The following is a 23,382-nucleotide window of genomic DNA, read 5'->3' as shown; positions in this document are numbered from 1 at the left end:
TCCTTGCCGCCCCCCCCGGGCCCCCCCCCCGACAGGTGCCGGGCCGGCTTGACTTGGGCGCTGCTCCCCGCCTCTCCTTCCCGCTCAGGCCGGCTGCCGGACAAGCGCCCTTCTCTGCCCAGGGCCGCCCACCGCGCCTCAGGGGAGGGAAGAGGCGCGCGGGAAACCCCCCGTCCGGCCACCGGGACCGCCGAGCGAGCCCTTGCAGCGCCTCAGGTAAGGCCAAGAGGACGGCGAGAGACGGCAGGGAGCTGTCCAGCACTTCCCTCTCCTGCGAGCCCTGAGAAGCGGCCTCTCTGCCTCATCCCTCATTTCCATACAGCTGCACCAATGCAGCCCCGAGCCCTTGGATTCCCTGGCCTGGGGAGCCTGCCTCTCTCAGGCCCAAGATCTGTTCTTTCAGGGCCAGGCCTCCCTACAGCCTCTGTCCTCCCTAGCTGGCTGAGGAACCCCCCCTTGAAATGCACTCCCCCCCCCTCCAACCCTTCTCATGGCTCAACTGCAGAGCACCCGGTTGGTATGGAGAAAGTTTGGAGCACCTTCCCTGTGCTGAGGAGTCTGGGCCTTTTCAGTTTAGAAAAGAGGTGACTAGGAGCTTATAGAGTCATGCAAGGGGTAGAGAGAGTAGACAGAGAGGCTCGCCCCCTCCCAAAACTGGAGAGCGTCTCATGAAGTGGATAGGCAGTAGATTTGGGGTGGACAAAAGGAAATATTCCTGCACACAGCAAGTGATTAAAATATGGACCTTGCTGCCAAGGGAGATAGTGATACCCACAGGCACAGAGAGCTGTAAAAAGGGCTAGACAGATTCACAGGGGAGAGTCTCCCAGCCATGGTGATTGGGGAGCCTCCACATTACGAGGCAGCAGAGTTCTGAACTCCAGTTGCCAGCAGGTAACCTCAGGAGGAGACTTCAGCCCTGCTGCTGAACCGCCAGAAGAACTGGTTGGCTACTGAGTGAGACAGGATGCTGGACTGAATGGACCACTGGCCTGATCCAGAATGGCCTGGCTCTTCTTTTCTTATGCCCCTGGTTCAACCTCTAGCACCGCCAGTTAAAATGCTCAGGTGGCAGATGATGTAAAGGGCCTTTTCCTGAGGCTCCAAAGAGCTCCTGCTAATCTGAGAAGACAGTTCTTCTGACCTTGAAGGACCAATGGTCTGACTCAGTCTAAGGCCATCTCATGTGTTCATGTGGACTATTTAGATTCATTTTTGCATATTTACTCCTGCATCTCCTTCTCTATCCTTACTCAAAAGAGCCAGCTTGGTGTAGTGGTTAGGAATGAGGACTTCTAATCTGGCATGTGGGGTTCAATTCTGCACTCCACCACATGCAGCCAGCTGGCACAGATAAAACTGTTCTGATTGAGCAGTGATATCAGGGCTCTCTCATCCTCACACACCTCACAGGGTGCCTGTTCTGGGGAGAGGAAAGGGAAGGCCACTGTAAGCCGCTTTGAGCCTCCTTCGGGTAGAGAAAAGCGGCATATAAGAAACAACTCTTCTTCTTCTTCAAACCTGAATTGTAAACTTCTTGGGCTTTGTTTTAAAAGTTGTTCTTTGAGAATGCTAGGGGGTGCTGTTTAGAATGCATTACCTCCCCTTCCCCTCCCCCAATGGGAACCTAAGGCAGCTTTATACAATCCATTAATATAGAATTCATTCCATCCAGTGACAGAATTGTGTATAATGTATCAATTCATCTTGTATCAGTCCTAGTGGTGATGGAGGAAATCAGGATAGCTGGATTGACCTGTATGGCCAAAAAAGACACAAAGAAACAGCCCATCAGAAGGGGAGGTCAATGAGTTTGGGGAATAAAATGGGGTTTAACTGCAATTATTTATTTACGAATATTTTTATCCCATCTCATATTAGTCATGGCACACAATGAAGTGGCTCCTGCTCTGTTAAAGCATGAGGGAGGGAGGCCTCAAAGAGCTCAAGGTTAATGTTGTAGTTCAGTGGAGAAGTGATGGAGTGGAGCTGGCTGGCATCTCACAACAGCTGGTGTCCGTTTTGTGGTGTCTGTGAAAGAACAAGAGGGGCTGGACCAGAACCTGGAGGATCAGAGGGGTATACATAGCATGTAACAGCCTTAGTTAAAACAAAGATCCAGTTGGAAGAAGTATTGTGCTGAATTTTCAGAGAAACCACGATCACATTTCTGAATCTGTTTTTGGGGTCCAGGAAGTGTGAGCCTGTTTTTATCACTGACACTGCAACAAAATGCTTCTACATTAATATGCAAGGAAAGATCTAACACCAGTTGGCAAGAATATACACTAAGTGCATTTGCTGGAAATCTTTACAGTGTTCTCCCCTTAAAATCTATAATGCCTCCAGCAACAATCCAGCTACATTTTCAACTGGAAATATAGTGGATTGGTTACTCTTATAATATTAGGAAGTATAGAACATTCTCCTTTCTGAAAATGTCCTGAGGCCTTGAAAATATTCCACACTTGTTGCAGCCTACTCTGTTCAAGGTATTTTATTGAACACCAAAAATAAATAATCTTTGGTCCTGGAGACTTTGTATTAACACATAAAATAAATCAGTGTGTGTAACTCAATGTAGCTTTTTATATACTTTATAAATGCATTTTCTTCATGAAAAAAATCTTTAAAAGGACTGGCTCCTTTGGGATACAATCCACAACCTACTCCCATCCAGTGCACCCACAAGCTTAGGATTGTCCTGCCAGTGAACTACGGTTGCCAACTCCAGGCTGAGGAAAACCCTGGAGATTTGGGAGTGGAACCTGAGAAGGGTGAGGTTTGAGGGAAGGGAGGACCTAAGCAAGGTATAATGCCAAATAGGCAGGGAGAGATTACCTTGCATAAACGCTGCAATTCTAAATACACTTGCTAGAGAGTAAGCCCCATTTCCAAGTAAACATTCCTAGATTAATGTTGTATGAGTGTAAAGTGTGAACCTGTTCAAGACACTTTAAAGACTTGTAAGAGGTATTGTGAGAATACTTGGTAGGTAATATGCTATGATTTACCAGTCTTGGAGTGTTTACTGGTATTACACTGTTTTTGCTGTAAAGAGTAGAAATCCTTCATTGCCACTACTAAGATAATTCTGCTGAAAGATTTAAGGAGTGATCTGGGCTAACTTCCGTCCAATTTATCATAGCCAATCATTCAATGGAGTTGTACCTTGATCGGACACATCCCCAATCCCTTCTTTTGTATACACTTTATTTGGTTCTTCCATATTGAGTTAGTACCCACCACCCACCTTTGTAAACTGCACTGAATCATTAGCAGTCATTTTCTGCATTTGGGAATGTGCCCCTGCAGCTGCTTCCCTTTGATTTTTTTAAAAGCTTTTCAATACCAGCAGCTTTGTTTTCCCAGTGTTTCAATCATCTGTCACTGGATGGAGGCTCTTGAGGATTGGCCAGTTCAAAAAGCATCAAAACTACTTAGCACTGATTTTCTGTGTGACCGTTATTTAATGCAGGAGAGGAAGCCTACAGCACCATGGCTGTTGTTTCCTTCCTCTCTTTCATCTAAGCTGTAACTAGGTCTTTATTGACCCAGAAAGTACTAAAGATGCAGAAGATCACCTCCCTCTCTCATTCTAGAAAGGTGGAAAACAACATGCCTTTCTCCCATTAGGGAACACTGCCCCACTGGACTTCTGATCCTTTACATCAGCCGTCATAGCAAATTAACTTACTAGTCCGCTAATATTAGGACAGAACTATGTGTGCAGCATGATGAAGTTCCATAATTTGTTTTAATGGCAGCTGTGATTTAAAGTGATGGACTAGGGCCAAATATGTATGGGATGGGTGCACCTGGCCAGCGCTCACACATCAGTGGGGCAAATCCCTGCAGACTCACAGTGTCAAAGTCACCCCAGCCCCCTTCCAGCCCCGGCCCGCGTTCGTGCCTCCAATGCCCCATAGGAAGGGAATGCTGATTTTTCAGCATTCCCTTCCTTAACTCAGGTGCCATCAGTGCCCAGGCCAGGCCAGGCCCATGCATACAGGGAAGAGAAGGGCCCTTTAGGTCCAGCTCCTCCCTTACCTACAGTGTCCCTGAAGGGACATGAAATGCCCTGTTTGGCTTCACGATGTCACACAGGCAAACAGGGCATTTGTCGACCCCCACGATGGTGAGATAGCGTCACCAAGCTACCCCACCCTTCTGCAGAGGCACCCTCTCCCCCCCACACACACACACTCCTGCTGCCACTGCATGGCATAGGGGAACCTGTCTGCCCCGGGAGTTGTGTGTGTTCACTCCGAGGTGGACCATGTGCACTGGGGGATTTTGTCCCTTGTGTGTACATGGGAAGTGGTGGGGCATGCTGTCCCACTGCACTGAACTGCAGCAGCCACCATGCCTAATAGCTTAACAAGAAGCTGAACTTCCTGAGGACAGAGCGCTCACAGTGTATGATCAGTAAAAGGCCCTTTCTGGGGCTACTTTGCCTCCCAGTCTTTCTCCCCACTGCTCTGGAGGGAGAACCCATCAGGATCAGGCCCTGCAGCAAACAACAGGCATCTTGCCGCCACGCAACTCACCAGGTGTGGTGGGGGTGGTTATAACCTGATGCCTCACAGTTCGCCTGGGCCCAGCTACAGCCTCCAGACCACTGGCACAATGTTGCCACTATGCAGTGCATCTGAGTGATTTGCTATAACCGCACAGCTTCTGTTAGGCTTTTCCTAGGGAGAGGCTATGAGGAGGATGGATGGAGGGGAAGATGAGAGCCAGTGTGGCATGGTGAAAAGAGTACCAGCCCACTTTGCCCACTTTGCAATGGAAGCTTACTGGGTATCCTGGGGCCAGCCACACACTCTTAGCCAACGTACCCCACAGGGACGTTGTGAAAATGAAATGGAAGACAGGAGAATGATGTAAGCTGCTTTATATGAATTAAACAAATAACAAACAAAACAGAAACAAGGGGTAAATTTAAAAAGGTGGGCTGGCTAGTGAGAACGAGGGGAGCAGGTAGGGAAAGCGGAGGGGTTATGCGAGCTGCCTGGAGGGCAAAGGGGAAATAGTGTAGGAAAAAGGCTAGAGGAGGAAATGGAGGTTTCCTTGCAGGTTTCCCCACTTGTTACTCTATCTGTCTTTCACATTTACATCCCACCCTTCCTCCAAGGAGCTTGGAGAGAAAGAGAGAGATGGTGCTCACTTCCTCCATGCGAGACTAATTGGCTCAGGGTAACCCATTATGGTTTGTAGAAGTGTGGGGAGAATGGAGGCAGACTCCAGGCAGTCATTTTGTTGTCGTTGTGAGCCTCTGGTTTATTTGGTAAGAAAAGGTGGATCTATATATTTATATATGTATGTATCCTAGATAAATGAAACTGCTTCTTCCATGTTGCGTTACAAGTTATTTTAGATTTCTAGTTCTTAAAGTATTTGGAGGAGAGGCCCAAATTTCATTCATCATAACCAATTCTATTGGCCCTGTCCCCCATTTACAACTATGTTTTGCTGTAAATTACTGGCACTGTTTCTGTTGATCGTCGGCATAATCAAACATTTGTAAGCAGGCTGTCTCTTCAATCTGTTCAGCTGATGCACTTTACCTGATCTTTCATTAAAGCAATCAAAACACTTGCTGTACTGCATCTAATGAATGTTGCATGTATGATTAAGTACTTTCATTCATATTGCAAGTTTGATTTAATGTAAACTGTCTTTCAGACAGCCATTAGCTTAGCTCCTGTGTGAATTCGATTAATTGGCTGAATTCTTCCAGATGTCCATTAAGTATTACAGGAATTTCTATGTAAAAAACAGCAGGGACTGTCTAGCAAAGAACTAAACAATGATATGTTATATTACCGCCATGACTTACAAAAAGATGGATTCATTTTCATTAATAAAACATCTGTACTCCTGCACAGCTATGCATCAAGATGCATTTATTTTATGTTTATGCCTCGTACAACTATAAATAGATGGTTAAACAGAAGCACAGTGTGTTCTACAACATGACACACTAACCAAAATGCATTGGAAAGGGAAGCAGAAACCAAAAAGGAGCTGAGCTAATATTGTCAGTCAGCCTCTAAGTGCTGGAGAAGGAAAGGCAGCTGCTTCCAGCACAAGATTGGTTTCACTTAAGGCCTATTTTCAGGCTGTTATGGTGTTGCAAAAGATTCACCTCTCAGAAATACATCTTGAAGTTTTTTCTCTTAATTTATTCACAGTTCTCAAGTAAAGCTCACAGCAGTCCTAAACAGGTTCAAGCAAAGACTTACTTAGATGGATTCAGTGGGCCTTTCTCCCAGGAAATTGTTCTTAGGATTGCAGTGACTGTCATTTTTTTAAAAGAGTGGTGTTGCAAAGCAAGATAATTAGAGCTTCGTTTAGGCTTGTTTCCTAATAACATTCCCGTCCCACCTGTCCCTATAAGACCATTTATGCACTGGGGGTTTCATGCCAGGCTGCAGCTTGGAGTTTTAGTCGTGGCAGATTGCCCCACCTCTTCCTGCACCCACACGAGGGAGCATTTGGCCTGGTGCGCCTCATCTGCCCCCAATTTGTGCTCCTGCATGGGAGTTGGAGCAATGAAGTTCCCAGTGCGTAAACAGGCTAAGAGTAGGAGACGGGGTCAGGGTTTGTTGGTGGCGTATGGAAGAGAGTAACACAGCATCAGCATTGTTTTATGACACCCCTCAGTAGGAGTGAGGCTAGGGGTCTCCTGTTTCAGGAGCCATGTAGCTATCCTTCTTTCTGCCAGATAATGTGGCACAGAAGCAGAAAGCAACAGCATAGCCTACCTATGGCCTTTTCTTCTCTGCAGTGCACTGCAGATGAAAAAGCCAGAAGGGGCACAAAGCATCACAACCAGGGCCACACTAAGATCAGACAGCCCTGGGTAAATATTACCCCAACACCAGCCTTGGGTGCTGTGTGGAGATTGGGGGACAACTTTGCATGTTTCTGTGTAAGATTTCTTATTCTGAAATAACATCACCTGTCCACATCAGAAGTGCATTTTCTCATGCACCATAAACCACATGGCACCTCACCTCCCCACATAGCAGAAAAGTGAAATCACAAACTTTTTTGGGTTGTAGAACACACATAAGACATGGGTTACTGTTGGTGCACAAATCCACCATTCCAGCACTGTGTTTTAACTTTGTTTCCAAATTCTGAGTACTTGAATAATTGAGAGGGGTCATTTATATCGGTGGTCCCCAATCACCAGGCCGCGGCCCGGTACCGGGCCGCGAAGGCCCTGGCACTGGGCCGCGACTCCCTCTCCCCGCCCCCCCTGCAGTAAGAAACTTACCAGGCAGCAAGCTTGTGGCCTGGCAAGCTTCTTACTGTGGGAGCGGGGAGAGGGAAGCAGGGCCGTGCATGCACGCATGCGTGCATGCACAGCTGAAAACGCACATGTGCGGCACTTTTTGCATGTGCGCATGCGCGGAAGTGCCATGTATGCGCGTTTTCGGCCACGCATGGCACATGCGCGCGTGCGCGGCCAACCGTGCACAGCGTGCACGGCCGGGCAATCGCCCTCCATTCTGACGCTGCTCCCCAGCCTGAAAAAGGTTGGGGACCACTAATTTATATGATAGTTACCTTTATGGACCTTTGACACTAATAGATCCAAATTATATGACTTCAAATATAAAACATAAGGTATATAAAATATAAGAATTAGGTAGTGGGTTGAAGACTTTGTTTGTATCCCTGAAAAAAAACCAATTCAGAAATAAGTTTACTGAGGAAGTAAAATACGAAAACGAGTTTTCTTACCTAGGAACTTATTCTGAATATAGCTTTTTGCCATGGCCAGCTTGGAAATTTCTTTTTGTTTATTCATCTTCGGCTGACGGGTCGTCTCTGCTTGAGTGCTTTAAGGCAGATTAGAACAGACAGATGAGCACTAACAGGCCCAGTGGACCCAGTAGATCCTGTGTGGACTCCAGCAAAATGCACAGGGACTGAGCAACGGCCCAGGAGTAAAGAAAACCAGTGCAGTATCATCAATGGAATATTGGATTGGGAGCAGGGAGATCTGGGTCCGGTTTCCTCCAGAACTGAATGAGGTTTACTGAGTGACCTTGGGGCAGTTGCTGCCTCTCAAGGAGATAAATTTATATAGCCATACCAGTCCATGCAAAATCCAAAACTAAGAATGTAATACTCTTTGTTGGACCAATCAAATTAGCACAAAATTCTATGCTAGCCTAACAAAGAGCTCTGGTGTGTCTTGCATAGAATTTTGTGCCATTTTGAGCAATCCAATAAGAGATATTTCTGGTGGTGCAGCATTGCCTTGGCCCCCAGTGGCAGTGCTGCTGCTGACTGGGCCCCCAAGGGTGACACAGGTGCTGGCTGGGTTCCTTGTGGTAGCATGATGGTGACTTAGCCCCTGGGGGTGGGGCAGCTGCTGGCTGTGCCCTGGGGACAGTGCAGGTGCCAGATAAGCTCCTGCCAGCAACATGGTGGTGCCTCAGCCTCTGGGGGTGTCAAGGGCACCGGCTGGGCTCCTAGCAGTGGCACAGTGGTGCCTCAGCTCCCAAATGTTTTTTTTTTCCTATCCACATGGAATATAGTGAAGAAAATCCTTGGATGCAGCTCTATCTCACAAGCCTGGCAAAGTGGTCTGTCTTTAATAACTTGCAGTGACAGTTTGCAGGATGAGTTGCAAGGAATATCCCAATCCCTACCACTGAGTATGTGCTGAAGGCAGAATGGAATCACATTCTGACTCCTTAAATCTCCTTAAATCTACATTTATTTACATCTAAAAAATCTAAATAAGCTCTTAGCTGAATTCAAAAATATGTTTGAGAAAGATCTCAGTCTTTTTTCAGTGATCTTGGTCAACAGCAGCTGCCAAGAAAGCTCCTCAAAGACTATTCTGGTAACACACCAAAAAATGAACCCATCTATTAAATATATTTTATTTCCTAAAGTAGTGATAGTCTTTCTTAAGGACTTCAGGTTTGACTTTTGAATTGGATGGCAATTGGAAAGTGTCCCAAATAGTGAAAGACTTTAGACTCACATCATGATCCAATCATGTTAAACCACTGTTCCCCACAGATCGGCCATGGAGGAGGAGGAGGAGGAGGAGTTGGTTCTTATATGCCACTTTTCTCTACCAGAAGGAGTCTCAAAAAGTGGTTTACATTCACCTTCCCTTTCCTCTCCCCACAAGAGCAACCCTGTGAGGGAGGTGAGGCTGAGAGAGCCCTGATATCACTGCTCAGTCAGAACAGCTTCATCAGTGCTGTGGCAAGCCCAAGCTCACCCAGCTGGCTGCCTGTTGGTGAAGAGAGGAGGATCAAATCCAGCATGCCAGATTAGAAGTCGGCACTCCTAACCACTAAACCAAGCTGGCTTTCCAGGCCAAGCATGCATTCCTAAACAATGAGGACACACACCAGGCAGTCTTGATCAACCATGGTTCATCAGCACAAGTCTCCAAATCTTATGAAACGTGCATTTGCCTTTCATATTTCACAGCATCTGTAGGAAATGCTGGTATAACTAAACCAAATACAACTGTCATATAAAATAAAAGCTAGACTTTAGACCAGTTCTTAGACCACCTTCATAAATTGATGATGGGTGAATGTCCCGTAGCTTAAAGGAAAATGAAAACAGACAGACCCATGTCAGTCTGCTGTTGGAAGGAAACTTTTCTTCACTCCCCTGAGAAGAATGTTCACCTATCTCTTGGGACTGGCTAGCCCACTATTTTGGATTATTATGAGTTTGTTTTTGTTTTTTTTAACTTGTGTAATTTTGTAAAAAGATATGGTATTTGCAAACATGAAAAGAGCAAAGGTTTGGGTGGTTTAAAAAAATAGCAAAGCAATTCAAGGTGGAATTGCAGAAGGGAAAGGCTTTAAAATAAGAATGATGGGCTGAAGGAAGAAAATATGATAATATGGATTAACATAAATGACATCTATTATATGTATGCATAGATATATATTATATAAGCAGCTAGTTACGTCCTGATTTAAACAGTAGGATGTATCTATGAAATGTGCTGAAACCCAGTTTTGTAAAGAATCAGACTAGGACCTGCAGGGCTGAATCTGCATGGAGATTTTATTCCAATCCTAGGTTGATTCAGTTCCTGCCATGTACACTGAATGGGATTTCCATTTTGATTTGGGGTGATTTAAATTTTTCATCTGCAACAAGCATAATTGATCTGGAGTAACCCTACCTTTCCCCCGCGATATCCTGGAGTGGATATAGCCCTCGATATTTGAAAAATCGGCATGAGTAAAGGTGCAGCTCTCTGCTTTTCTTGAACGAACTTGCTGCCTCGAGCCTACAATGCTGTAGAAAAGCTCTGATTGGCCAGGGCATCAGTTCAAAGGCTTTCTCATTCCCAGATTGCAAGGCTTCCCTTAAAGGGAAAGCCCTAACTTCTCTCAGCAGAGGCTCCAGAAGCCCTAACTTCTCTCAGCAGAGATTTTCCTCTTGGATTTATCCCCCTTCCTCTGCTGTCTCCAATCCTCTCCCCCCCCCCTCCTTCAAGAAAAGAAAGAGGCTCCTGCTGTGCTTGGCTCCCCTTCTCCTTCTGAGCTTCCCTGATCACGTGCAAGACACTTTTCTGTTTCAATGGGGGGTGGATAGAGAAAGACCTGAGTTCAAATCGATCTGAATTCAGCAGAAGCCACAATGGAATAAACAAAGTGTAAAATCAGTCCAGGAGCCAAATTTAAATCCCCACTCTGCCATGGAAACTTGCTGGATCACCTTTGGGCATTTATACACTCATAGCTTAGCCCACCTTACAAGGTTCTTGTGAGGATAAATGGAGGAAAGGAGAGCTATGTGAGCTGCTATGGATCCCCACTGGGGAGAAATGTGGAGTATAAAGTTTTAAAAAGAAAAAAGTGAAAACCTATTCTGCTGAATTGAATGGAAATGAACATAGTACAAAAAGGTCTTGTCCTCTTCCACCTCAAGTCTGTTGTTTGTGTGCAATGATTTTGACTGAATGCACTCAATATTTTAGAGCCTGTAGCTTTGCTTGGATATAGTTTAATTTTGGTTTTTGCCCATAGAATATGAAGGCATTCATCACACTGTAGGAATTACAAACAAATCTTGAAAGGCAGCATTTGAAAATGTGCCCTGTTGTGCATTGTGTTTTTAAAAGAACCAGGCAGGAGGCAAAGATGTTAGACAATCTCAGGTCTGAAATGTCTTCATGGGATGCGGTTCCAGGGCAATTATGTCCATTTCTGTTAGTTATACATCCACTGATTGCCATTGATGTTGAGTGTGAGAGCTTTGCTCTCTCTTTGAGCCCTGTTTTTCAGTCACATTGAAAGTGTGTGTGTGTGTGGGGGGGGAATCTGCAAAAAAGGGGGTGGGTGTCTTGAGACCTTTGCCATGAAGGTATCAGTAGCTTGAAGCAGACAGAAAATGGGAAGTCCTGTTTCAGATACCCTCGCTGCAACATTAATTCCAGAAAACAGGAAATATTATATATATAATATATTTATTTGGACATTGTTGTTGATGTTGCTGGAACAGTTTTGTGCACTGGAACAGTAAAGAAGATTGCACACTCCAGTTCAGAGATAATGCCCTTCTGTGTTCTCAAGGATCAATCCATTCTACAAACAATGGCCCAGGGACCAGGAGAACATCCTTGTCAATTGATAGATTTTGTGGCTTTAAATTGTGCCTGAAACTGTGATGTTTCATTTCAAAGTACCTAGAGTACATTGAAAGGGTATGACCTAAAACATTAACATGCACAATCTGGTTCCTTTCACATGAACACCAGCTATATAATAACAACTCTAGCAGTCAGGTCGTCCTAGTTGTGGAACACATGTGTTTGGGCAATGCTAGGCCATTACATGGGTCACAATGGGTTGGACACGACTTTGCACCTAACAACAACAACATAACTTGACCAACATATGATATAACTCTTTGGTAATGATTACTCAAACCAAGGTTCTTTGCCTTCCAAGGAAAATTGTGGTAAAGCCTTTTGCCACAGCTGGATTAAATCTTTGCAGGGGTGCTAGAGATCAGGTAAAATTTGCAACCAGTTGACTTCAAGTTACCCTTTTCTCTAAATTCACATGATGAGTTAACAGCATTATTCTGTCAGCCAATGGAATGCTTAGGACAGGATTACAAAATCCTGATCTACATTAGGCATTAGTCAGTCTCCAAAGGTGTTACATAGTATAGCACCACATGTTATATCAGCAGTACTTATTGAACATGATGTAGACAAGATATACACAATCCATATATTGTTCTATAGGCTTCTGTCTTCATAAAGAATTTCCACTGACATCAGTGCATAATATTTTTTAGGGATATGTTAGTAAAATATCCCCATGATGTCTCATTGGGTCACATGACAGGATTGAGTAGCCCAATTTCTTTCATAGATAATCTCTCCACAGCTATCTTGATGCTTGACAGTCCATCCCTGTTATGACTACCTGTATCTAGGGAATTATTATGCCTGTATGCAAAACTCTGCATGATTCTCCTCTCATTTATTTTCATAGCAGCTGTTCCAGGGGGTGATTTACCCAAGGTGTGGGAACTGAACCCAGATGTCCACTGTTTGAAACCAGTGCAGAGTTTACTGATTATCTTGCCTAATCAAATAGAGTTAGTTGTTCCTTTCTTGAAATATGACATAATTGTAGGTGCCTCACCTCTGGATTGAGAGCAAAAATTCAGGGTGTTTTTCCCCCCCTGCCTCTTAGGAGTTAATAAAGACCTAAAGTGCTAAAGAGTATATTATCTGTGATCACTCAAGCCAATGCAAAGGAAATCTTACTAGCACTAAGTGCTATGTGAATTGCACTATTATCTGGCACAAAGACCTTAAACACCATAAATCACACCAGGGTGCATCCCCCTTTGGATGCTGATCCATAATCCTCTGATGCCCTAAGCTTTCAGAAGGTAATCTTTCAACAAAGGGATGAGCTGAGAATTGTGTTCTCTTTGGCTTTGTGGCACCATTTAATGTGTATGGCCTTGGTAAGGACAAGAACCACTTGTATCCCAAGATGAAATTTGTTTTTTAAAAAAAGTCACATGCTTTTCATTGCAAAGAAAACCATCTATCAAAATAAAGCATTTTTATAGGTGTAAGTCACACACACACGCACACACACTAAAAACTGGTTAATTTTTAGGAAAAAAAAACCCAAGCAGCTCAATTTGAAATGCTGCCAAATAATGGCCAAATCAGTTGAGTTCCACCTGTGCTAACATTTGCCTGTTGTCCAAAACGACTCAAACAATAAAATTGTTAGAAAACCTCTCCTGCAGGTAATGGCAAAGACTGAGTTTATCAAACCCATCTGTTAACCACTATCACTCAATAACAAAATAGCCTTTTTCTAGTCAGAGGATAAAACATAAAATAATCAATAAAATGCAAATTTATATTTTGAAATTTATTTTTGTGACTTTGTGTTTTATTTATCATAGAGGTTTTTTTTTAATTAGCTTCAACCCTAGGTTTCTCCAAGTTGTAATTACAAGCCTTGGGAAAAATAGGCAAATAAATATAATCCTACTGAGTCAGACCAGCAATCCCAATAATCTTGAATATTGTTTCCTACAATAGCCAGCCAAGTATCTCCAAAGTTGTCCAAGCAGGATCTCCTGTCAATTTGTATATATTAAGGTGATCAGATTGTCCCACTTTTGGAGGGACATCTGGGGGTACCTGGCAAATTGTAGAATCATAGAATCATAGAGTTGGAAGGGGCCATACAGGCCATCTAGTCCAACCCCCTGCTCTAAGCAGGATCAGCCCTAAGCATCTTAAAGCATCCAAGAAAAGTGTGTATCCAACCTTTGCTTGAAGACTGCCAGTGAAGGGGAGCTCACCACCTCCTTAGGCAGCCTATTCTGACTGTGAAAATTTTTTTCCTGATATCAAGCCTATATCGTTGTACTTGTAGTTTAAACCCATTACTGCGTGTCCTCTCCTCTGCAGCCAACAGAAACAGCATCCTGCCCTCCTCCAAGTGACAACCTTTCAAATACAAAGAGGACTATCATGTCCCCTCTCAACCTCCTTTTCTCCAGGCTGAACATTACCAAGTCCCTCAACCTATCTTCATAGGGCTTGGTCCCTTGGTCAACTTACGTTGAAATTAAAAAATATATATTACAATACTATTTTTGCATTCTATGCATTCTATGAAAATTTTAGTTGCTCCATATAGACCAAATTTTTAATCAAGACCCCCCCCCTGGTCAATGGTGTCCCGCTTTATCAATGTTAAAATCTGGACACCTTAGTGTATATAGGCATGTTGTCTCCACATACAGAGATCCTACCCAGCATTCATCAAGAGTACTTTGGCCACCAATTCCAGTAGGCTGGTGATCCCTGGCCCTAGAGAGGTACGTCTGGCCTCAACAGAGCCAGAGACTTTTCTGTCCTGCCCCCCCGACCCCCCCACACACACACACACACATACACCTAGTGGAATGAGCTCCTGGAAGAGCTGAGGGTCCTGCTAGAACTGGCCTGCAAGATGGAGCTGTTTTGCCAGACATTTGGTTGGGGCCAATGAGGCCCCACATAAATGCACCCCCAGAATGCAAGAAAGAATTAGCAGGCAGCACTCCAGAAGCACCAATACGGATTAGCTTGACTGGTTTATGATTTTATACTGAATTTTATTGAATTTGATAATATATTGGATAATATTGAGGTTTTTATGGTGATTTTATTGTGTTTTAACTGTTTATGTTGTAAACCGCCCTGAGACCTATTTGGAGAAGGGTGGTCTAAAAATTAAATAATAACAATAACAATAACAATAACAATAACAATAATAATCCTGTATCCTTTTAAATGCTGTTAACTGCCCTGGATATGCTGGGAGGGAAAGTTACAAAAATCAAATAAAAAATGTTCTTGACATTCTGACTCTCAGAGGGTAGGTGGGACACATACCTGCTCTGGGGCTACTTGGTCAGCACCCCCTCCCTCCCCGGCAAACACACACACACACACAGAGAGAGAGAGATTCTGTTCTCTTCCCACCTTACCTGTTGGTTTCCTGACCTCATCCTTGGTTCCTCCCCCATCCCTAACTCACAAACTCACAAACACAGAGTCAGTCTGGTGTGAGAGCCAGCTTGGTGTAGTGGTTAGGAGTGTGGACTTCTAATCTGGGATGCCGGGTTCGATTCTGCGCTCCCCCACATGCAGCCAGCTGGGTGACCTTGGGCTTGCCACGGCACTGATAAAACTGTTCTGACTGAGCAGTGATATCAGGGCTCTCTCAGCCTCATCAACCTCACGGGGTGTCTGTTGTGAGGTGAGGAAAGGGAAGGCAACTGTAAGCTGCTTTGAGCCTCGTTCAGCCAATCTTCTTCTTCTTCTTCTTCTTCTTCTTCTTCTTCTTCTTCTTCTTCTTCTTCTTCTTCTTCTTCTTCTTCTTCTTCTTCTTCTTCCCTTTCCCTCTCCCATTTTCCACCGTACCTGTTGTTTTTTCAAGCCTCTCCCCTCCCTCCCAAGCAAACACAGACATAGCTAATGGGTTTAAACTACAATAATACAGTAATGGGTTTAAACTACAATGATATAGGCTAGATATCAGGAAAAAAATTTTCACAGTCAGAGTAGTTCAGCAGTGGAATAGGCTGCCTAAGGAGGTGGTGAGCTCCCCCTCACTGGCAGTCTTCGAGCGGGGGTTGGATGCACACTTTTCTTGGATGCTTTAGGATGCTTTGGGCCGATCCTGCGTTGAGCAGGGGGGGGACTAGATAGCCTGTATGACCCCTTCCAACTCTATGATTCTATGATTCTATATAGAGACTCCCTTCCATTCCCCCTCCCATTCCTCCTTACCTGTTGGTTTTCCAGCCCCTCCCTTGCTTCCCTCCCTCCCTAGCAAATGTGCAGACATGCGCACACACACCCTTCCCTTCCCCCTCCCTCTTCTCATTCACTTTTTACCCTGGGTTCACCTCTACCGCTTCCTTGCCCCCTGCCGGCATTGCAGGAACTGGCTGGGCTTCGGGGGTGGGACAGCCTTGGCCTGGGGGAGGGGGCAGTGTGGCCACCTCCTCACCCCTTGCCAGCCTTGCAGGCACTGACCATGTCCCCAGAGGGGTGCTGCAGCCTCTTCCCTCTCGGCTCCCTTGGCCTCTTCTGCCTCTTCTGACGTGCTCCCTGGGGCGAGTCTATGGACATCTGTATTCATTTCTGTTTCAGGAGGTGTGCCAGGTGTCCCACAACAATAAATGAATAAAATAAACTATAGCTATTGATAGGCATATCCTGCCATCCAGATTTCTTTTTGAAAACTCAGTCAAGTCAAAACTTCACCAATTACTTCCTCTCAGTTTTACAGAAACTCTTCCTGAAAACAGAAGTTCTTGTGTGACTAGCTGCCCTCTGATTCCCAATAGCCCAGTTGCTTCCCTGGCCAGTAATTTTCTTAATGGTTTAAATTGTCATTTCACTTGTCTCTCTACCAGAGCCTTTTTGCTTTACTACTTTGGGCTTCACCTCTCCTTTGCAAAGGAAGTCTTTTTGGCTTCCTTGATTGTAGAAGAAGAAGAGTTAGTTCTTATATGCCGCTTTTCTCTACCCGAAGGAGGCTCAAAGTGGTTTACAGTCGCCTTCCCTTTCCTCTCCCCACAACAGACACCCTGTGGGGTAGATGAGACTGAGAGTGCCCTGCTTGGTCAGGACAGTTTTATCAGAGCTGTGATGAGCCCAAGGTCACCCTGCTGGTTGAATGTGGGGAAGCATGGAATCAAACCTAGCATGCCAGATTAGAAGCCACCTCTCTTAACTACCATAACAAGCTGGCTCTTTACACATTAATGAAGCTGGCTCTACTTAGTTTGGTAGTACCTGTTGTAATCAGTGTTTGCATTCTATCTGAGCTTTGATTATTGCAGATTTAAATAGATTCTGGGCATCATGAGGAGATTTGATTCTTTTTACTTGCCCTTTCAGGTTTCTGTAGAGTATTTTACTATTTGCATTCATAGACTTCCCCTATCGAACCAGTCATCTTGGAGCAGTTTACATCAATTAATACATGGCATACCGTAATCTAAATTAAGAACATCAATACAGATCTCAGTCAATCAATTATTAAAACCATAAAAACTACAAGACCTGCTATAAATTAACAGTTAATTATCTTAAAATATTGTTCCTTCTAGTTAAAACAGGGGAGAAAGTAAGCACTGAGTGAAGAGCAGGGAAGGCCCATAGATATTCTATTCAATGCTAACTGTACTGGCCTCAACAACTGGCCTGGTGGAACAGCTCCATCTTGCAGGCCCTACAGAATTGTGCAAGCTTTGTCAGGGTCCTGACGTCATTTCGAAGTTCATTCCATCAGACTGGGGCCAGGGCCAAAAGGGCCCTGCCCCTGGTCAAGGCTAGACAGATTTCTTTGGGGCCAGGCACTAGCAGTCAGTTCACCATAGCTGACAAAAGCACTCTCCGGGGGACATATTCAGATAGGTGGACCCTTAGATACGCAGGGCCCAGACCGTGTATGGCCTTGAAGGGTTAATACCAGAACCGTGAACTGAACCCAGAACTCAACTGGAAGTCAATGTAGCTGCCACAATGCCAGTCTCACATGGTGTCCTCTTGTTGAAAAGCTTGCTTTTAGGAAATCAAATGTGACTGTGTTAGATTTCTGAAATCCTTCCTGAATCAAGATCGTCCTTCCAATGGCTGTATTTATAAAGATTTTTGGAGCTTCGCTGAATTTTGTTTAGTTCTCTATCTGTGTTATATTTTTGAACTGTGGCTATTTTTGCCAGCTAGTTTAACAATACACTCTTAGAACAAAACATAGGAGAAATAGACAGTTTTATTTCTCCTATGTTATTGTGAACTACAACTGAATTCAAGGGGACTGATTGGCTTTGGCCAATAATTATCAGATGGCTGTATTTGGATGTGTGACACAGTTTACTAATTTAACAGAATTAACTTTTGCTTTATATTGCCACTGTCATGATGGTAGTTCATAGTCTGAGGAGGAGTGCTTGCACTCAAAAGCTCACGCCTTGAAGAAATCTTAAAGGTGCTGCTGGACTCAGGTTAAGAAAAGATTCTGTTAAGCAATTAGCTAGGGAGACCACATAGCATTATGTTATGCTGAGAAGACTCCTAAATCTCTAACTGGTGGACCTTAGTTAGGTGTGAAGACAGCCAAAAAAGAAGAAGAAAAGACTGCTTAGTTGTCCCACACATTGACTCTGAAGCCATCCTGCATAACTATGATCCTACGTGGACCATCTCAGGAGTAAATTTCTTCAACTGTAGTGTATATGTGGGGGAGTTCTTTCTAAGTAAACATGATTAGAATTAACCTGCGCAAAATTTCTCTTATGGGATATGATCACTGTTTGAGCTCAGTTAAAGCCAAATGCTATTGTTTGTATAAAAGCTTTCCTTGAGTAACTAGCAAAGAAAATGAAGGCGTGTTGGGAATGTTACCACACAGCAACTCACCAGCATGTTATTAAGCATACCCTTTATGCAACTGGAGTGGGGGGGGGTGGCAAGTGTGAAAAGCACTGTCATCTGAAATGTGGCCCTTGAATCTATAACACGAGAATGCATTTCACCTTATTCCCGCACCTTTTCCTCCAGTCCTTCACCCACCCGGATTCGTTTTATGTTCCCAATCCCATCAGAAGGTTAATTGTGTTAACAGGAGTTACTGCCACAGGGGAAAGATGTGATTGAATGCTGAGTGCAGTTTTAGTTGATAACCTCCGAGTGACTGAAAGGGCACAAAAAGGGGGCTGATCAGTTCTGAAGGGGCTGTCAGTCACTCGGGAGAAATGTGGCGGTGGGAGAAACAGCCTTATCTCCCAGGACACAAGGAAGAATAGCTATCAAAATAATCTCAAGGCTGCACTCCTTTCCGCTTGTATGTCTGTGACCGCAAGCCTGACTGCTGCGCTATGGATATGACGCTCTGGAGCTCGCTTTGTATGTGAATAAACAAGCATGATGCTCAGCAGAGTCTTGAGCACTGTTCAAACTGCACGAAAATGTGTGATTTGTGGAGTGCTGGCCATGCTATGCTCAACGTTAGATAACCAGATTTTATTGCACCAAAGAATTATTTCCTTTTTAAAAAAATCCTGACACTTCATTCCAGAAAAGACAAATTATACAAACGTTGAAGCATAGTCACCTTCAAGAGGGCACTGGGTAAACATATGGAGCACAGGGCCATCAGTGGGTCTTAGCCACAACACATAGATTGGACACTATGTCTGGGGTAGTGATCAGGGCTGGTTTATCCATGTAGCACAGGCTAAAGGCCTTGAGCTTCCAAGGGCCCCACAAGGTGCCCCCCACACATACACACACACACACACAAAGTGCCTCTTTTCACCTCCCCTTTTCCCTTTTTAAGGGCACTCAGAGTGATACCTCTTTCAACTATTTGGGGGCCCTTCTGCCCCTTGTCAGGCTGCTCCTGCCACAATTGTACCCCACCAATTCTGCAATTCTGCCCACCAATCCTTCAACTGGCTCTGATGCTACAGGCCCACAGATCTCTAAACCATTCCTGGCAGTGATGTTTTGTATTCTTTGTGCTGGTGGGGGGGGAGGAATTCTGGACTTCTAGCCCCACTGGTGGACCCTCTGATGACACTTGGGTTTTGATCATTGGGTGACACATAGTGTTGGGTTGGATGGACCATTGTCGTGATCCATCACAGCTTCTATGATGTCCTTATGTTCTCTTATGTTCTTATGATGTACAGACTGTCTGGCTAAGGTGCTCCATCTTCAAAGCAGTGAAACCAAAAACTCGTCCTGGACTGTGTCCACGCACACATTCATCAGTGTAGTCAGCTGAATCCAAGCCTCCTTCACATTTCCAACAGGTGACTTATTCAACCAATAGAAATTTGTGGATTAAGAAAATTAAGCTGTAACTGTGTGGTTAATAAGGTTTGCAATTTGAGAAGGGAGGAATGCTTTTTTGTCTTCTCTCTCTCTCTCTCTCTCTCTCTCTCTCTCTCTCTCTCTCTCTCTCTCTCTCTCTCTCTCTCTCTCTCTCTCTCTCTGTGTGTGTGTGTGTGTGTGTGTGTATGTGTGTGTGTGTGTAGAGTGGAGTGGAGTGCTACACAGCCCTTCCCATCCTGGTCCCAAGCAGCTCTTTCCTTCAGGAGAAATTATCTTTGCAGTCTGGAGAAGAGCTGTCATTCCAGGGGATCACCAAGTCCTACCTGGAGACTGGCATCCCTGATCCTTCCTGGGACACAGTGCCACAAAGACCTCCACACCCAAGCAGCCCTTTCCTCCAGGGGAACTGATCTCTGAAATCTGGAAAAGAGTTTTCATTCTGGGGGTTCTCCAGGTCCCACCTGGAGGCTGGCATCCTTGAACCATGGCAAGGATGCTAGCCTCCAGCTGGGACCTGGAGATCCCACTTCTGCGGGTTTTCAAAGCCTGAAGTATATTTCAGGTGTTTTTCAATGGTAAAAAAGTTGAGAAAAGCTGACCTAGAGGCAGTAATTGAGAAACCCACTGTAAGTTTTCCCCTGGGGAGCTGATCTATAGTCTGCAGATAACCTCCAATTTCCAGGCAGCTCCTGGAGGTTGGTGACCCCTGGATCAGGCATATTCAGCTTTTGTCATATAGCCAGCACCAGGAAGGCCACAATGCAGGTGTGCATCCTAGCACCCACTGTTTCCCTGGGTGCAACGGGCTTTGCCTCCAGGAAAACATTTTTCACATTCAGAGTAGTTCAGCAGTGGAATAGGCTGCCAAAGGAAGTGGTGAGCTCCTCCTCACTGGCAGTCTTCAAGCAAAGGTTGGATACACACTTTTCTTGGATGCTTTAGGATGCTTAGGGCTGATCCTGCGTTGAGCAGGGAGTTGGACTAGATGGCCTGTATGGCCCTTTCCAACTCTATGATTCTACGATTCTACGATTCTACGATTCTACGATTCTATGATTCTACGATTCTATGATTCTATGATTCTATGATTCTATGATTCTATGAAAATAAATAAATCACAACACTTTGAGTTGTGATCGATTCATATCCCACCTTGAACCTCCAGGGAAAAGCAGAGTATAAGTGGGGGGGGGATGTGAAAGCATGTCCCTAGAGGAGAGTGTAAATGTTATCAATATGTGCTAGTTTTGTACAGAATGCCTTCTTGCAGGGAGAGAATCATGTCACTGTCCATAATTTTCATTTTCCCTCCATTGTCCTATTTATTTGGCTTGTCTTAATAAATACATTAACACCTTCTTATAGTCTGAGACAACTTACAAAATCTTGAAACTTTCTACTATTTGTTACTATAATCTGTCTCTTAGATTTTGGGGTGAGGGATCCAAAATACCTCATCCTGACATGACCAAATAAGAGTTCACCCAGTACAAACTGTTCTGCAGTGATGACATTGATAATACAACTTGAACAAAACAGACCAAAATGCTTATTGACTGGATAGCAGGGAAAGCCAGTTTGAAGTATTTGATTCCTAACACCAGTTAAGCAACTATGTGTAAAGCGTAAAGTCTACACTTGTTGATTTCTGACATAAAAATCAATGAAACTGTCCATAACCACCCTCCCTTTGGTTTAACTCTCCATAGTAGATCAGAAGAGAGTAATTAGATTTCTGCCTGAGTAGCAGGGGTAGAAAGCTGTTTCATTTCAGATCAAAACCTTCCCAGTGGATTACACCTCGTAACCGCTGCTTATCAACACTTAACAATTGCTTCTGTATTTGACTTTGACAGAATGTTAGTCTCTAATTTCCAGGAGGAGATGATGAAAGGTTTTGAAGTTTGTGTTTTGTTCTAGATTTTAATACACATTCACGCACTTAGAGGCTACTCAGAGGCCTGCAGTGTCAAATCTGACTCATCCCGTCAATAATTAAAACCTTTGGGATACGCAAGATCTGTAGTCTGCATGATTCAAAAATGTATGAAGACTATCCTGCAGGGGCCATTGGAGGAGATATGAATCTAGCATAGCTCGATTAGGAGCTTCCTGATGTTTTTCAAATAATCTCCTCCAGGGTCCTGATATGCTTGGAAACATCCTGCTTCTTTAAGTACACTTCCTCCCTGCTTGTTTCCAGAACAGATTGAATGCAGAACAACACAGTTAGTTAGGACTCTCTCTCCTCTTTCTATGCAAAGTTTGCTTTTCTTCTTAGTAATACTTCTTTTAAGCCGGTTTGTGTTTTTGCCCCTCTTTGCATATTTAAACTCTGCCAACAAAAACAAGATCAACTTTCATTTATTACTGAGTAGCCATTCCTTAGACTGAGACTGGGAGTCCCTTCCTCACTCTGAATTCTCACTGTTTCCTAGTCCAGCAATGCTGATACTATTGCATATATTGTCATGTTATTGCATTTTAAATATTATCAGATGCTATTTCCTGCAATTGAAAGTAATATTTAACATGCCGCCTGTTCAAGCTACTGAACCAAACAACATTAAGGGGCAAAGACAAATTAATCCCTGGTCTTGAACTGCCCTTATAAGTCAGGCACCAGAGTGGCATTTACAATTGTTAACAGTTCATCAGCAATATCTCTTATAAGGCAAAATATCACTCAAAGCACAACCAATCTTTGAAACATTACAGGAGCATGAAGAAGCAGACAACAGCGAGCACCAGCAGACAGTAGACAGAAAGTAATCAGCTGGAAAATATGTGACAACTTAACATCAGTGATGGACAGATGCAGCGTATTCATGTGAGGAGGCCAAGGGAAGCTGTTCAGTAAATTCCAGACCACAAGAGCAAGCTTCAGAGGCAGATTCCCATCATGCTGACCATCTGGCAGCTCCCATCAGAGCATTTGGGAATGCCATGTATTATTGCCTTTGGTGGATTCTGTTTTCATTCACTTACAACAGTGTAATTTACATTTAATTTCAATTTATAATAAAATAGATAATCAGATATTTTCCACAAAGAGTCTGTGTCTTTATGACCATATAATGGAACGTGCTTTCAAGTTCCTCCTGCACAAGCCAACAGCAGCAAGTGGGGCAGCTATTAAAGGTCTTCAGCTGTTCCACTAACTAGCCCCATGGCTGTCACCTCAAATGCTTACATAGGGAAATGTTGACAAACATGAACAGCTTGGGTGAGTATTCCATCCAATAAGGCTGTTCCTTCTCTGATCTCCCTGTTCTTGCTCTCAAAAATAACGATTCCTTGGTTTTGTTTTTGTTAAGAAGCCTGTAAAGCTCTCTTGGTCAATGTGTGTTAAAATGCTTTAAAGTGCTAGGCCTATTCAGTCCAACCCTTTTGCTGTGTTTGTGTCTTGTTGCTTTTGACAGACTGGATCCGACCACTGTGCAAGCAACAGGATGTTCTGCACACACACAGCA

At 44.2% G+C, this 23,382-nt stretch overlaps 1 long non-coding RNA gene across 1 annotated transcript; it reads left to right on the top strand.

The window, feature by feature from the left end:
- Nucleotides 1–58: 58 nt before the first annotated feature.
- On the top strand, nucleotides 59–22,898 carry LOC143830516 (uncharacterized). Its single transcript, XR_013228511.1, has 3 exons — nucleotides 59–216; nucleotides 19,765–19,887; nucleotides 22,628–22,898. It is a non-coding gene; the product is annotated as an uncharacterized LOC143830516 (long non-coding RNA).
- The last annotated feature ends 484 nt before the right edge of the window (nucleotides 22,899–23,382 follow it).

This window comes from Paroedura picta, chromosome 2 (assembly GCF_049243985.1).
Source record: "Paroedura picta isolate Pp20150507F chromosome 2, Ppicta_v3.0, whole genome shotgun sequence".
NCBI lineage: Eukaryota > Metazoa > Chordata > Lepidosauria > Squamata > Gekkonidae > Paroedura > Paroedura picta.
The sequence above is the reverse complement of the archived record's forward strand: the minus strand, read 5'-3'. Positions and strand labels throughout refer to the sequence as shown.